The sequence below is a fragment of the Mytilus trossulus genome, chromosome 10 (genome assembly GCF_036588685.1).
Source record: "Mytilus trossulus isolate FHL-02 chromosome 10, PNRI_Mtr1.1.1.hap1, whole genome shotgun sequence".
Taxonomy (NCBI): domain Eukaryota; kingdom Metazoa; phylum Mollusca; class Bivalvia; order Mytilida; family Mytilidae; genus Mytilus; species Mytilus trossulus.
The window spans coordinates 23,081,271-23,098,443 of record NC_086382.1 but is presented as its reverse complement, the minus strand read 5'-3'; the positions used below and the strand labels follow the sequence as shown (position 1 = coordinate 23,098,443).

Below are 17,173 nucleotides of genomic sequence, written 5' to 3'. Positions count from 1 at the left end.
CCGGACTCCTTTTTTGTCGAAAAAAAATAACTCAATCTGAATAATCATAAGAATGGATGACAAATGCGACTATGCATGTTACCTATAGGACACAGAGGCATGATGATTGATTTATTGTGGAAGGAAGAGAAGCGACACCAAAAATGAGGTCTTCTCGTTTAATAGTATAGATACTAAAAACCAAGCCAAAAGAACGAGGTCAAGGTCAGATGAAATCTGCTAGACTGCCAAGCACCAAGTACAATCAATATTCCATACATTACATGTAATTGATTTAATAGACATGATATCTGAGAAACGAATCTTATTGTGTACCTTTAACCTTGATCACGCATCCATGAAATAAGGTCTTAGTAAGGTGGACACTGTCTGACTGCATTTAACGGTTTCAAGGAACCCATATAACAAATGTAGTTGTCCTACTACTCATAATACGTCAGAAATACACATAAAAAAACAAGGAAAGTTGTTGTCAGACGGTTGCTGAACCATAAAAATGAGGAATAGGACAGTTTGAAATTTCGTGAGATTCGGCATTTTCATACAAGGTATGATGCATCAAATTCTTTTACCTTCTGAATATGATGTAGCATACAAAAGGTTCACCCTGCCGCAGATAAATAGTAATTGCTATGTTTAGTATTCTAGGAATTTCGTTGCAGTCGACAACAAAATGACATTACAAAATTATGAAAGGTTGACTTTCCTGTGGCATTAAAGACAATTGTTCTGCAAGGGTGTCCAGTATTTATGGTATCAAGCAGTATGTTCCTGGCATGCATCTCTATCTGAACAAATGTACTTGGTTTGTAATATGTGTGAAAGTTAATATTATCAAATTATTGATAATTTTTTAGGTTGATACAATGAATTATTAACCCAAGAGAAATGATAACTGCCGAGGTTGGATGTCATATATCTCTGGGGTTGATAATTCATAGTTAATTCAATTGAAATCAAAAGTAAACAATTGTTCAATTATCTGACTTTTAATCCATCACCAATTTTCCAGTTTTTTACTCAATATACTCAAAACATTTAAAACTGATCCTTTATGTATTACTTAATATATCTCATCTGCTTTTGCTAATTTCATTGGTTGAATATTCAATAAACTTTACCAAACTACTAAAACAAATACACCAAAACTAAAAAGAGGAGAAAAAATACAAGGTAAACAAGAAGACAAACAATGTGAATTTACAAACAAGGCGTCATAAACCAACGTCAATAACGTTTCGTAGAACATCTATATACAGCAACACGGACGTTGTATCAAATCTAAAATCAAACTCTCCTGATCTAGCCGCGGTGACTATAATGATGTATCACGTGATTTTGTTGCTATTAGTCAAAGAGGACACAGAAAAGATACCATCATATGATCAAAGGATATAATCCACTTATAAAATAAAACTGTGAATGGATGGACAAAAACATAATAAATAGAAGGAGGAAATGCTTGTAATCAAACCGTCTGGAGAAAAAACATATCAGAGAGGAAATTTAGCCATTCAAGGTCAGTGAATTAGACTTATAAGTTAAATAATGTGCTTATATGTATCATATCTCTACTAAATATACTACTGTCACAGTAGGTGCAAACACAAGTTTATCAAGTCAAACAAGAAATTTAATTCTAAAAGATGTTTTCTTATAAAATTGAATTGATGATGGGAATGTCAAATTCCTGTCAAATTTTACAATCGATTGCTTATTAAGTAAAATACACTAGATTTGTACCACCGACTTTCAAATTTGATATGAATATTGAATATTTCTGTCAATATTTAAGGTAAAACTATCCTTTTTCTCTAGGATATTTATTCGGCAATACTATACTGTTCAAAGAAGAAGCAAAAGCTTGATGAGCTTAAAAGCTTTGTTATCTCTGAAGAAATGATTGTGACATGGTCCCACTTTTTAGAATATAGAGTATCTATTATCGGTATTCTAAATTATGTTTGTTTCAAAAAGATTATTCAAATTGAATTAAGTATGTGTAATTGCATTAAACATTGTGACAAGTATTTTAGCTGTCATTTTTTAAGTTTTATCATTTTTACTGACACTCTTTCTTTGACCTCTAATCCTCCTTTGGAAAGTAGGGACGTATCTCTTCTATACATTATCATGACAACATGGTCAAATATAATTTCATTTATTTTCTTCTTCATTATTTTTAATGTTGATATCAGGGGAGATAACTACAATGTATTTGCACACGCCAATAAAGACCCAAGCTTTGTATTGAAAATAAGTTGACGTTTGCATGTCAAAAACTCTATTGTCTAGATATTTATATCGATTGTTTGCAATAATGAGATGCTTGATTAATTTGAATTTCAGACCATTATTTTTAGTTTACTCTTACATGTAAATACTTAGATATTGTGATTACGCGACTTGACAATTTGCACATAAACTTCAATTTGAAGATAAAGTTAAGATAAAAGGACTTTCACATAAATAAGGCCGTTAGTTTTCTCGTTTGAATTGTTTTACATTGTCTTATCGGGGCCTTTTATAGCTGACGATGCGGTATGGGCTTTGCTAATTGTTGGAGGCCGTACGGTGACCTATAGTTGTTAATGTTTGTGTCATTTTGTTCTTTTGTGGATAGTTGTCTCATTGGCAATCATATCACATATTCTTTTTTATTATTTCAGTTGATGTGTTGGTTTTGACGAGTTAAAACTATGTATATGCAATTAGTTTTTATCGATCATGCCAGTGGTACTTTTGTGAGCAGATGTAGGTTAACTATTGTATTGTTTCACAATTACGTGACTATATTGTTGCTTATATACTTGAGGTCACAGTGTCCTTTCCAACTTCAAATCGAAGATACTCGTATAACTTTTTCTTATCACATTCCGTGCAGTGTGAATCAAGACAAATCTGTTCTTGCAAGAAATAAATAACATGCTACTACTATTGAGACGATATCATATCAATGAATTAAATAATTTGTTTTTCAATAGTAATATACTTGCATCTTTTTGTTTTTAGAGTTTATACGTACGTATCATCTTTGTCTTCATATACATCTGTAAAACACATAGACCTGGGTCATAATGAAAACAATAAAATCAAATATTAGTTATAAATAACATGTTCGTTGACGTGTCTATGATCTGTCGATACCTGTATCTTGGCATTGCACAACGTAATGTTTTAATTGACAGCTAATGACATCTTCAGTCTCAACTTTGAATAGACTAGTATAAATGTTTTGAATAGTCATAGGTAGTTCTAAAGACTACATATATAAATTAAATATATCATTTGGTCTTTCCACCAAAACAATGTATTTTAATATGAAAGGTGTAAAAATAGGTTTAAAATGTCATTTCAATCGTCAAATGATAGCTTATTGTACGCTGATTCCAAAAATATATGGTTTCTAAACAATATTTTTTTAGATGAGGGAGATAATTTCTTACTTCCGGTTTGAAAAACTCTATTTCCGATAATATTTGACTATTTACTGGACACTGATTCCAAAAATATCTTGTTCTATATACTTTTATATAATAAAGTACAATAAATAGCTATTTCCGGTTTACACAAGGTCACTTCCGGTTGTTTTTTCAAGGTTAAATGGTTTGATACCGTTTGTCAAAAGTCTCATGACTTTATTATGTATACACATGAGGAAAAAGCAAAGGTCAAAATCTAGAACGTCAAATTAAGCTATGACCTTGAGATCAATTTCAAGGTCATTAACCAAGAACCTCAAATCAAAAGACCATAGGTCTTAATTATGTTTAGTTAATGAGTTATATCACCATACGCGTATTTTTAAATACCAAATGGGAGAAAACTCCCTTTTACATTCAACGTACCCTTGCAATCAAAATTTACGTGTTACAACATGTCGCAACAAACAATTTAGAAAAAATAATTTGTCGATATCTTTTACGTTTTCTGGAAATTAGTGGAAATGAGCCATATTCAAAAATTAGAATATGACCTTGACCTTTGACCTTGACCTAATTTTCATTTTTTGGACCAAGGACCTCAAATCAAAAGATCCTAGGTCTCTATCAATTATGGTTTACCAGTTAGAAATGCAATTCACTTATATCAAATGAATAAGGGGAAATAACTCTCATATGGAGCGTTCATATCACTTCGGTCAAAATAGGACAAATAATGCGAAGGATATAACGAGCAATTTTGTAAAATAAATTTGTCATAATAGTTTACGGTTGCGAAGGAGTTGCGCTCACAAGGAAAATAGTGTTTGGGGAGATAACTCCTACAAAGAAAAGTTTTCGGTTACGCAGGGTAAATTTCAAAAGCGCATCAATTGTTCGATATCATATACCAAATATCTAAGCGACATATTGCGAAACAAATGTTTATCGCAAGAACAAAATAAGGCGGAAGACAAAAAAAAAAAAAAAAAATAATCAGAAGAAAAACAATAGGTCTTTCCACAGAAAAGTGGAAAGACCTAATAATGATCTTGGTATTCATGAAATAAATTAACTTTTTATGACTTCTTTTTATAATGAAAACATACCTATTTCTTTCAATTAATTAACATTAATACTTATATATATATTGTCAGATTTGGTAAAAATAAAATAAACATAGTTGACATTGCTCATGTATGTTTGAAATAAATACAGATGGGTCAATTTTAATCTTATCAAATTTGTTCAGTGAAATACGAATGAGAAGTTTAAATAGTTATACAAACAAGTGTTATCCATCATTTTCTACATAAAGTGATGCCTGTGAGATTTTGATTTTGACAATTGTTAAGATACTTTCCGTTTTGACTTTTACTTGGAAATAAGTATAATTGATATCTTTCTTTTTGTTTTTTTACATGATAAAACAATAACAAACAGTGTTAGCAATATAAATGTGTTGTTAGGCAGTGTAAATCTTATTTTTATTAAAACCTTGGAATTTTACCAGCTATTTCAGGCCAAAGATTTAACCTATTTATTTCTAATCTAAGCTTGGCGATGGTATCGACGTTTATTATAACATGAACAGTTTAATTTTCATAACAAATAAAGGGTTTTGACAAGATTTCACGGTTCACTGAACAGTGGATAAAGAAAATGTAGAGCAATGATTTTACCATATGAACGCATTTTATCGCTTGCGATTAATTTTCAAAATATAGCAATCAAAACAATAGAAATAATCCTAAAAACGAAAAATAAAATGAAACAGATTAGAGAAAAACTATAAAGTGTGCCAACACTACTAACACGACTGTTCTTTTGTTTTGTTTTTTTCTTTAAGGAGATTGTAATTTTTATATCATCGTTTTATGCATCGGAAATAATGATCCTGAGGTACAATAATGATGGTATTTATGATTGCAATTATGTCACCTTTTTTATTAACTTCTCATTCAGGTTTATTTATTCCTAAATATAAACATACCTTCTTGCGAATAATTGGTAACATAACTGCACACGGTGTTGATCGACTTCCGTCTTATGTCGCTTCAAGTAAATTTAATCGAAAGTGTTATTTCAGTTTAAACAGAAACAAATGATATGACAAAATTGTGTAGGAAAACGTTTTATCTTTGTCATTTTTTATACTTTGAGTGTAATATATCTTTTTTTTGGTGGCTAGTTTAAACACAGTGACAGTAAATAACATATTCAGAATTATAACTAGTAAATGTGATAGCCATATACTCTGCTTTATTCTAAGTCGACACACTTAACTCGAGATTTGATGTTCGAGTGAATAACATTGGTTTCATCTCGATCATATTTTCTAGGGAAAAGAGACAAATACATATTATAGTTCCCGTGCAACAATAAAAGCCGAAAGAAGTCGTCTTTTCCGAGAATGAACAGTTTTTATAATAGAGGTAATCAATGTAAATGAAGTTCATATATTATTTGAACTTGTACGAGCGTATTGCAACATTTGCATCTTTAAACTTTCGTTTTCACATGCAAAAGGGCGCTTTTACAAGCGAAATTGCACGTACAGTACTACCTGTGACTTTATCTTATTAATGGTGGCCATGAAAAATATGTTCACCATGGTAGCCCTAAATGTTCATCGTCATACCCCCTGTTGCTCTTTTAATACACAAGGTATTACTCAAAACTAGTCAAGGATAAAGGAAAATCTTGAATGCATTGAAGTGTTAAAATTGTATAACTTACAGGTCAGATGTCTCAGGTAAAATATACATGTACATAGTATGTTTTGTCAAATTTAATAATTGTGATTATGACAAGAAATTCAAAAATAAAATGAAATAATAAAACTAGTTGAACAGCATAATTAAAAATTAATTGTCTCCTGACTATTAGTTTTGATATTATACCTTTTAAATAATTTTTGATCAATTTAAGTATTTTTTTTACATTAAGTCTATTTTTTGGTAGTGAAAAATAAATGAATATCATTTTCAAATATACTGCAAACATTTACAATGTCTGCCTTTTTCAATTGACAAGGTGTTTCTCAAATTAATTTTCTAAAATCAAAATGGTTTATTATTGTAGAAAGACTGATCTGCATTCAACATTGTTTAACGTATGATTAAAATTGTCTTAAGAACTTATGCTAACTAAAATTTAGGCAATTCATTATTTCTTTATTGAATAAAATATTTATAAGTATAAGAAATATTTATTACAGCCAAATTTGATAAAATTTTTATAGTCATATGATATTTTAAAGATGATCCTTGTTTTAGAGATTAAGCATTTTTTTTACTTTTTGTTCTTGGGTTAGAGACATTATAATGAGAATGTAAATAATTTTCAAATGGATTATCCCAAAGTTGTTTTGATAATTTTACAATCAAGGAATACTAGGTGTTCTTCATTGACCTACAAAAAGCAAAGTTTACACATTCTATCCTTTCTAGGAATTTTATATTGTCCACCATTTTCTATTTCTAAATTATGACAAAAAAGTCTCTACCTATTGACACAATCAAGTTTCCAGTTTTTATCACAAGTTTTTATTTTTAGATTTTTCTTTAAATTCATTTTTTATTAAGGACTTTAAAAGTCTTAATTCATTCAAGTCCCTGCAATTATTAACTTTATCTAAAAGGCCTAGGTTGATTTGAATATAAAAAAAATGTATTCTTTGTAAATGTATACCAAGAATATGTATCATGCCAGTCCAGCACTATCGACAATATAATACACTGAAAAAAAATTGATTTAATTAAAAGACCATTAAAGTGTCACCATCTTTAGAAGTGCATTTTATTTTTTCTGGAGACAAATTTTGAAAGAAATTAACCAAACTGAAGATAACATATTTAATAAGTTTCAAGACAATTTCTTTAAATAATTTCTTTTCATAAGATTCACTTGATTCAGATATATAAGAACATTTTTCATTATGGTTAGCATTTTTAATGAACATACATCAATATATGATGATAACTAGGTGGGCATTTGGAAAATAAGTCTTTTTGGTGATTGATTGTGCACAACTGTTGTTTTGAGATTTGAAGAAAATTTAGATAAACAAAACTTTTTTTTTCTAAACCATATCATGGAACTTGTAGTTTCCTGAATTATATTAGATGTTATCAAAATTTATTGAAAAGGATTGATACTGATCATATTTATTTGTTAAGAAACCAAATTATTTAATTACTTTCATTTTTTTTTAATTTAAAATATCACTTGCATGATAATTAGTTACTATTAATAGTAATAACTCATTTAATAATGTTAACAAACAATTGAATACAATGTACATCATGTACATTTATATAAATCTTTTACTTAAAAAACAATTATTAAAAGTCTGTTTATTTCAAATGCTAGTCAAATAGCTTTGACTTTTTGCCATTTCTACTCAAGATTCTTACTAAGAAGAAATTAAAAGAATAAGAAACAAAACATACAAAAATGAAAAAAAAACACAATTAATAAATTAAAGACAAAAAATAATAATATATTAACAGACAAAAACAATATTTTATTCTACATTTCTAAAAAAAAAAGGTGAAATGTCAATTTTAAAAGAAACCCAAGTTACCTGTACAGGTAAATTTTAATGAAACATACTTCAACCCTGATTGATTTTTACAGGTAACATAATTAGATTCAAAATCTGCCTATGATTTATGACCCCCAATAAATGGCCAACATCTCGAGATTGAATACCCCAATAAATGTCCACCATTGGATGTTGACCATGCAAGAGGGTGGACATAACTAAGAGGAAATCACAGGCTGTACTGTACATAAATCTGAGACCAAAATCATATGCGCTGGTTTTTTGTATCAAATATATCCATTATCACTTTTTTTCTTACATTATTCTTCAACGAAAAAGATGGTATTAATGATGTACTCTGAACGTACCACTCTTCGTCAAACAAACTTTTGAGCTGGTTTCCATCATCAAGATCAATACTTGTCCCTAAGTTTATTGATATAATTAAAAATGGATGTTTTCATAATTTTTTATGTTCCATGAGTTCATTCTGTTTTCATATCAACATGATCAAGGTTATCATTTGGTTAAATTGTTAATCAGTTTATTACATTCCCATTCCATAATAAAAGAATTTTAGTGAACAATATGATGAAAACATTTTTGATCTATTATATCTATTATTAGTTTTAAACGCATTAAGTAAGTGTCATCATGTTTAAATACGCGTTCACATAACGCTAAATTCAGTATAATACGTGTACCTACTCTATTATAAATTTCAGGTTAAATTTTCTTCTACACTGAAAACACAGTACTTCCTGTACATATACTGTTAATCCATTGAACAAGAAGAGAGACATAATACTGATAAACAAATGAAATGAACCACCAAGAGCATATTGATTATCAAAAGTATTTAACACTAAACAAATGACTAAGTCAATTATTTCCATATATATATGCTTTGTTATAAAACTTCTAAAAACAAGTTTAATCTTTAATAAAAGTATTGGAATTAGTTAACAGCTACAAATGTTCAGAGGCCAAAGCTGAGCTGCTTTGAATGAATATAAATGTGTAATTTCATTGTCAATGACATAAAAAAAAATGTATGAAGCATTTAGTCATACACATATTGGTGGTTCCCTTTTCAGCTGGTACAAACGCATGACAGAATGAGTACATAGTAGGTAGTACAGTCGAAGTTTTTTCACAGATGTTGGGAAAACCTACTTCACTTGTAATGATTGTTGTTTAAAACCTTAAAATCCTGATGTTTTAAGCTATAACATTTCATTGTGTTGTTTATTTCTCCACCAGATATGACGCCTTTTAAAAGGGAGATTTCCCCAATATGCAAATCAAGTAAACAACAATAACACCATAAACAACATTTAAAAATGTCGTTTTCTATACTGCAGTATTAAGACAATAATAGTGCATTGACTCATTTCCCTGTTTCTGAGCCTCATCCTAATATCATTGATATGTCAAATCACTATATTATTATTGTCTATTTATATACATGATATATACGTACCTTTTCCCTGATTGCCTTAACGCTACATGCAACAACAACAAAAAAGAAAATACGTGTTAATAATATGAATCCATTTTACCAGAAAGTTAGATTGATTACAGCTATGCAATTAAACAGGGTGCTTAGATCACAATACGATACGCTGATAATATTTTGAATAAAAAGTCAGGATTGAGACAATTTTGTCAAAAATTGAAAAGAAACAATACTTTTTTGTTTGTCATTCAAAATATTGGCAAACATATAGTAGGTATGTGACAGATATGAAAAACGCTGTTCACAAAGCTAATCAATTCCAACCTGCAAACAAAATAGAGCCACTCTGTTTTGTATTTTTTGGAAACAAATATGACGAATATATTTGATTTAGTTTAACGTACTGCAAAACTCAAAGAATCGTCATACAGCAAATAGGTGCTTACAGATATGAATATTCTTCAAAACCTATAATTACTTATTTTATAAATCCAAAAGCTGCAAGGAAACATGTTATGGTAACATTTTCGTGTTCAAGTATAATTAAATTGATCATAAACCAATATTTTCCCTTTTTTATTGCCTTTTCATTCTTTGAACTCATTTTTAATCAAACTTTATCCTTTTTCTTAAAACAAGAAGTGCATTTAAAGGTACCAAGACCGTGTTGATAAATATTCCGTATCAACTTCACAAACGATGCATGATGGTCACGAAGTATAGTTTCTTGGTACTTACATTGTTTTTCATTTTAATAACGTGTTATAGTATTATTTTATTTGTATTGATGAAGATTTCTTTTAGTGTATTTAGTCTGGGTTTTTTTAAATTCATTTGACGTGGCTCTATACATCCTGTCATTGTGTTATTGTTCCATGATTAATTTTGTATTCTTGTCTTTCTTTTTTTGCTAATATGCCTTGTCTATATGACTTTTTGTGCTTCTTTGTTACATATGACGGTGGCGTTGAAACTTATACATCCCGTCCTTGTGTTTCAATTTTTATTCATCTGATGAGTTAAGCCTTTTTTGACTGTTCGTTCTTATGTTGTACTGTTACACAACTGCCTTCGGTAAGGAGGAGTGTTGGGATCACTCTTAAATGTTTAACCCTTCCACATTCTCTATGTATTTGCCTCTCCGAAGTCAGGGGGTGTCGTTTGCTGCTTTTTTTGTACATTGAATAGGCCGTATGTTATTTTCTTTTATAGCTGACTATGCGATATGGGCTTTACTCATCGGTGACGGCCATACGGTGATCGATAACTGTTATTTTTTTGTCATTTGGACTCTTGTAGAAAGTTGTTCCGTTGTGAATCTTCTGTTTAATATAATTTGTAAGCTCACACGGATAGCTTAATCCATATATCAAATCATTAATCGTATAAAAATCATTGCGTATACAATACATCCAAAGAAGACAAACTATAACGGTTTGCATTTGCACATACACATTTGTAAGGAAATATGCTTATTTGATCTTTATAAGTACATGTAATATAATATATGTTTCAATCTTCAAATTTATAAGGCTCTACTACCGTGTACCATGTCTCTTAAGATATTCTTTTCTTCAAAAATTAAAATTGCTTTATATAAATTTCTTACCTGAGTATTCTAAATAATTATCCGAGGGATTTCTTTCACTGCAAACAAGTGGTAAATATAAATTGATTATTGTGGTTTGAAAGACATATTCTAACCTCATACATGCAATTCACTTTAAAAAAAAGTACAATATAGCAGTAGTGTTTCTTCAAAGACGATTTGTTAATTGAGAATCACCACAGATGGTAAACAGTCACTCATATTTCATTTCCTTCAAAATAACCAAATGATCAATGAGGTGTTCATAGTAAAGTTTGAGTTTTCTTTGTTTTTACTACTAAAAATATGTTCTTTTCTTACCGTTATTGAATGTTAATCTCTGAAGAGCCAATAATTTCTAGAATAAATTATTTTTTTCTTAACTTGATTTTTGGGTTTATATGATTGTGAAAAATAGTTGGTGAATAAAAACTAGTATGGTGGTGCACTTTTTTTTTTGCTATGGCCTTTTGAAAGTATACAATTTTGATGATTTTCTCATTTGTCATCAGGTTTTGCTCTTTTTTTTTTAGCTATTATCGGAAAAAAAATCACAATTCTACAATTAAACTTTTTTTCATACTTTCAAAAAGATGCAGTGAACCATTCTGAATCAATTTAACTTTTTAAAATAAAAAAAAAGTCTTATATATATCATATTCTGATGCATTTTCATGTCAAATGCATCATGCTGTCATTTTGTAAATTTGTGATTTTTTTCTGTTGCCTCTCGTTCAATTTTTGGATCAGTCGATATCTCTCATTTTCTGTTTTTATCTTCTTCAGTTTCTTCCTAAATTATTTACGAGATTTAAACATCGGTATGCTACTGAAGCCTTCGTATATAATAGATAAACATACGTTTTTCATTTTTATATGTAATTCATGTCACAGCTCAAATATCGTAATTAAGCGAAGTGTTAATCAATTAGTTCTGAGACAGTCTAATAATCTGAAATTAACAAGTTAACACTAACAACACATTCCAAATTTTAGTAATCCCCCAGGTCACAAAACATTAAGTCAGTCTTTACTGCAATTCCGATTTAACGACATTTTTGTAAACTAGCTTTTCCTTCTATAAGCCAAATTAATCATCATGGTTTTATACACAAAGGCTTTCTTTTAGGCTAAAACACCAATTTGCTAGGAAATACTGGTTAAAAGTCAAAATAAAATTGTACTAATTGTTTACTGTCTCACATCATAACTATATTACCTGTCAGGATTGGATGTCTGGTCACCTTTATGAAATATAAAAAGAATTGAATACGTATAGAGACATTTTTGTATTTTCAGTAAATTAGATACGATAATTTGTTTTACAGAATAGAAATAAAATGGGAAAAATCATCTATCATACACGTATCATTGAGTATACAAATAAAATCATCATTGATACAAGGATTGACTCTTTGTATTTTCGCCAGTGGCGCATTTCGTCTAAAAAAAGTCATCATTGACGCCCGAATATACAAAAGTTAAATAGGGAAAATCAAGCCCGAGGTTGGTGAGCTTTGAGGACCAAAAAATTTAGAAGAAGACAAACTATAAGGGTTGCATTTGCTCATACATATTTTCCAATGAAATATGCTTATTTTAACTCTATAAGTTCTGTCATTTAACAAAATAAAATAGATGTTTTCAATCTTTAAAAGTGTAAGGCTTTTCCACAAAATACAATGTCTCTTCAGATAATCATATTCTTTTCATCACAATAATGATTGCTGTACAGTCATTTCTTACCTATAGGTGTTATATAGTCATCCGATGTCTCTGTTACGCTACAAATAAGTGGTTTATATAATTTAATTATTGAGATATGGAAGACATATGTCAAATTCATACATTTGATTTATACAGATACTTCTTTTTTAGATACGAACAATGTAGTGTTTCTACAACGATTTGTTAAAATTGATAATGACAACATATAGTACTAACTCTTCATATTTGATTTGACAAATAGACAAATGGAGCTCCAAAGACACAATATAGAAAACAGAAGACTTGGCAACACAAACTTTAACAAAAAGCGGGGATGATCACAGATGATCCTGAAGGGTAAGCAGATCCTGCTACACATTTTGTATCCTTCGTTATGCTTATGTTATTACAAACCCGGTAAATAGTCTAATTTGATACGTTAGTTGCGTGCAAATGGAAGGAATTGTAGTTATGACATATCAATCGGGAGATATATATACTCCGTATGCCAGCGCTGCTGGATAATTTACTACATTAAAATGGTAAGTTCACAATTGGAAAGCTAAAATCATCTCTTTTGTCGTATTGTTTTCTGTCCAACCGACCCTTCATACTGTTTCTATATGTTAGTCAATATGTGAGGCAGTCTTAATTGTTTTCTGTGGTATCCTTTATCTCAAGTTGGAATGAATGCGTGTAACAAAGTCACAAAATTTTAATGAAAAATCATCTTCTACTAGGATATAGAGAAAAGAAAAGAAAAGTTAAACAATAACTGTTAACGTCTTATATTTCTTCCTAAGAAGTCCCTGCATAAAATCACCTTTATTACAATAAAGGAACAAGTCGGCAAGAAGGGAATCACCATTGATTCCCATTGGAATGCCGACAGTTTGTTGAAAACCACGTCCTTCAAGCGTAAAAAATATATTGTCAAAAAACATATCCAGCAGCTTGAAAATGTCAGTTTCAGAGATTTGTTTTGTTTGAATCAGAATGATTCTTTACATAGAAGGATGATTCCTCTTTAAGACAAGATACTTGTATCAACGTTAATCAATCATTTTTATGAAACAAAGCGATACCAACTTTTTCAATTTGTCTTTTAGTTTTGGATGGGGAATATTTGTGTAAAGTGTGGAATTTTTATTTTTTTTCACTGTTGCAAGATGGCAGAGTCTGAAGTTGTATGTACTCTAAATGGTACTCTTTTCTTTTGAAAGGTACATTAATTCCTGATCTAACTTTATCATCGTTAAACAAGGTAGTGTAAATCAATAAGTGTTTAGACAGCCAAAAATCTGCTGTTCGTGCGTTAGCGTTAACAACAAATTTGCCGCAACACATTGGAGGTAATCAGTTTCATTTATGTACAACGCCATTGAATACATATTGTATATGTAGAAATAGGCGTTTAATTAAGTTTTCATGTTTCATGTTTCATTACTGCCGTTACGATTTAACGACTATTGTTTAAAGTAGCTTTTCAAGGTTTTATACATGAAGGCTTTCTTTTTGGCTAAAATACCAATTTGCCAAGAAATACTGGTAGATGTCGAAATAGAATGTGTGAAATTGACATTGTACTAATTGTTTACTGTATTACCTGAAAGAATGAGATGTCCGGTCACCTTTATAAAATATGAAGAAGAAAAATATGTATAGGAACATTTTTGTATTTTTGTTAATCTAAAAACAAATTAAGTAAAATAATTATAAAACATAAAAAAACAAGGAATTAATTCATTGGTCAAGTTACACGCAATTTTTGTTATCTAACTTTACAGATTACATTTTAAAATTCAATGGTCAACGATATATATTGCTTTGACAGCACAATCATAATGAGGAAGTTATATCAAACTGCACGTTACATATTAATGTTTCTTTAAATTTTTTGCTGTCCTTTGACATTGGTCATCTTGTTTTAATTATTGTTGCCAATCAATTTTAATGACTCATCTCAATGTATTCTTGTTTTCAATGTGATATTTACAATAGCATTTGCTTATAAGAATGTAATTGTAGAAAATTGAGGAACCTCACAGGTATTTTTGAATTTCCAATTACAGGTATTTATAAACATTATATAAACTCTTGGTTTAAATCATTGTTGGATCGTTGTGTTGGCGCCTAGACTTATTTGAATTTCAAAACATGATAAAATACATGTATAAGAAAGAAACGACAATCGCTACCAAATATATTGTGACCTAGGCCAACGATGGAAAGTATGACAGCTTCATCTAGCTTCCGATAATCGTTGGTAGAAATTAAATGTTTTCGATTAACTGTGCAGACACATATGTGTTGGTTAAATTGATTTTTTTTATTCATAACTCAAATCGCCTATCATACATATACCCTTATTATTGAGTATACAATTAAACTCATCATAGTTATGAGGATTGACATTTCGCATTTGTGTCAGACGCGAGTCTGTTTACAAAGACTCATCCATAACGCTCGAAAAATAGTTAAATGGCCAAATAAAACACGAATTAGGCAGGCATTGAGGACCAAAACATTCAAAGAAGACAAATTATAACGCTTTGCATTTGCCCAAATGCATTTTTGTATGATAACGTGTATTTGAAAAGTTATGTTATTTAACATAATAGATGGTTTCAATCTTTAAATGTGTCAGGCTCTATTTGAATGTACAATGTTTCCATAGTTAATACAATTATTTTCTAGACAAAATATGATTGCTGTACAGAAAAGTCTTACCTACAGGGACTATATAGCCATCTTGATCTGTTTCACTGCAGATAAGTGGTTAATATCAATTGGTAATAAAGGTTAAGAAGACATATGCCAATTTCATACATTTGGTTTATACAGATAATAAATTCTTAAGAAAGTATCATATAGCAGAAGCTTTTCTTCGAAGACGATTTGTTAATATTGAGAATCACCGCATATAGTACACAATCATCCATATTTGATTTCCAACAATATGGAACGAAATGATTCATAATGTATTCTTAGTAAAGATTGTGTTTAAATTGTTTTTGACACTGAATATAAGTCTATTTAACCTTTTCTAATTGTTTAAGATATGTGTACATAAGTAAACAAAATTATATATATTTTTTTGGCATAATTCATTAAAACAATTTAACTTGAAAGACGATTTTCAAAAGCAAAACATAATACGGTTAAACGTATGAATGAAGATACTTACACTTTAAAAGCATTCGGTCTCGTTCCCTTTTGAGATCATGCAATTTTTACATGAAGGCTTTCTTTGTGGCTAAAACACCACTTTGTAAGGAAATACTGGTAAATGTCAAAATAGGATGTGTGAAATGTGCATGGTACTTATTAATTACTGTATTACCTGTTAGGATTAGATGTCTGGTCACCTTTATGAAATATGAAAAAATAATAATATGTTTAGGTTCATTATTGTATTTTTTGAAAATTAGATTCGACAATTCGTTTTACAGAATAGAAAAAAAATAAGTAAAATATTTATAATACAAAAAAAAACCCATTGAATTAAGTCATTGGTCAAACTACATGCAATTTGTTTTATCTAACATTTCAGATAACATTTTAAAGTTAAATAATCAACGATATATATTGCTTTAATAGCACGGTCATGATAAGGAAGTAATATCAACTACATACATATTAATATTTCTTTTAAACTTGCCCTCCTATGACATTGGTCATCTTGTTTTAATTATAGCTGCCAATCAATTTTAATGACTCATCACAATGTAATCTTGTTTTCAATGTCATATTTACAATAGCATTTGCTTAAGAGAAAGTAAATGAAGAAACTTGAGGCACCTAACAGGTGTTTTTTGAGTTAAGATCATGGTGGGATCGTTGTGTTGGTGCCTAGATGTTTTCGGATTGCAACATATTATAAATTACATGTATTAGATAATAAACAATAATAACAAAAAAAAACCTAATAAATGACGACGCAAATCTGGGAGATTTAATGTATTTTCATTCACAATAACACAGTAGTATTATCAAACGCATTATATGTAGATACATGTATATATATGTCTATTTAAAAATTCTGAAATATGACATACAGCACTAATAAAAATTTTATATGGAATTATTTCATGATAATCTTTTCTTAATAGAAATGCAGATATCAGTATATTTTTACTAACATTCATTATTTGACCTAATATCTCTAAAACATAGAGCTTTGAAGAGGTTTAGACATAATTTAATAATAAAACTTGAACATAGCCATATCATTCACTCAAGACATACTTTTTCTTGAACATAGCCATGTCATCAAACTTAACCAAGATTTGAATTGATGACCAAAACATTTAAAGAAGACAAACTATAACGCTTTGCATTTGCCCAAACACATTTTGTAAGGAAACGTGTATTTTAAAGTTCTGTCATTTAACATAATAGATGGTTTCAATCTTTAAATGTGTCATGCTCTATTTGAATGTACAATG

At 29.5% G+C, this 17,173-nt stretch overlaps 2 long non-coding RNA genes across 2 annotated transcripts; one reads left to right on the top strand and one right to left on the bottom strand.

Annotated features, from left to right (window-relative positions):
* The first annotated feature begins 1,412 nt into the window (after positions 1 to 1,412).
* Positions 1,413 to 15,856, top strand: LOC134686087 (uncharacterized). Its single transcript, XR_010101535.1, has 3 exons — positions 1,413 to 1,519; positions 12,988 to 13,082; positions 15,423 to 15,856. It is a non-coding gene; the product is annotated as an uncharacterized LOC134686087 (long non-coding RNA).
* LOC134686086 (uncharacterized) lies at positions 9,455 to 15,492 on the bottom strand. The gene is made up of 6 exons (XR_010101534.1): positions 15,456 to 15,492; positions 14,332 to 14,356; positions 12,765 to 12,802; positions 12,238 to 12,262; positions 11,040 to 11,077; positions 9,455 to 9,476 (listed from the first exon to the last, which is right to left on the bottom strand). It is a non-coding gene; the product is annotated as an uncharacterized LOC134686086 (long non-coding RNA).
* Positions 15,857 to 17,173: the final 1,317 nt, after the last annotated feature.